Source organism: Atta colombica, unplaced genomic scaffold (genome assembly GCF_001594045.1).
Source record: "Atta colombica isolate Treedump-2 unplaced genomic scaffold, Acol1.0 scaffold226, whole genome shotgun sequence".
Lineage (NCBI taxonomy): Eukaryota > Metazoa > Arthropoda > Insecta > Hymenoptera > Formicidae > Atta > Atta colombica.
Window position 1 is genome coordinate 771,632 of NW_017259323.1, and position 730 is coordinate 772,361.

Here is a 730-nt window from a genome sequence, read left to right on the forward strand (position 1 = left end):
TGCAGCAAAACAAATCGGTTAAATAATTTGAATAAAAATGCAAGTCTATTCTTGCTGATATTTATAACCACAATTCGGTTTTTAGTCAAAAGATTGAACGAACGGACAGATTTGCAAACCGCATTCTGTTAAACTGTACAAAAACTGCGGTCAGTAGTTTTACCTTTTTCCAGGCATGAAGCAAAAGCTCCTAACACGAAATCTCATGCTTGCAATTGAGTGACTGGACAATTTGCACCTGCTTTTCTGCAGCAAAGTTTATGTCGCATTGCCGTTTTATTAATATTTAACTTCTCTTCCAGTTGCTCGAAAATAATTATGTCTATTCTGTGGTTTTGGCTCGGATTTTCAAAACCGCTCGACCTCGAAGAATTCGAGGCGTGTTAACAAAATTGGGACAAAAGCGCCTTGCTATGTAATAAATCATGATTCTTTATGGTTGCGGCATGTCATACAAGAGAGATGCAGCTTGTGTTGCATTTTTTACATCAGATTCACAAAGAATACGTATCAAAATATGGAATCCTTATTATTAAACGGGAGATGTGACAAAAAATTGTATTATTGTAATATTATGGAAGAATTAATTAAATTTAATAATAGCTATCTAATACATTAACAATTATTTTTAACAAGACTTTTTCTTAGAACAATATAAAACGTTACTTGTTAAGATCCAAATTATATTAAATAAATTTCTTATAAAAGTAGACAAAGAACAATTCTAAGA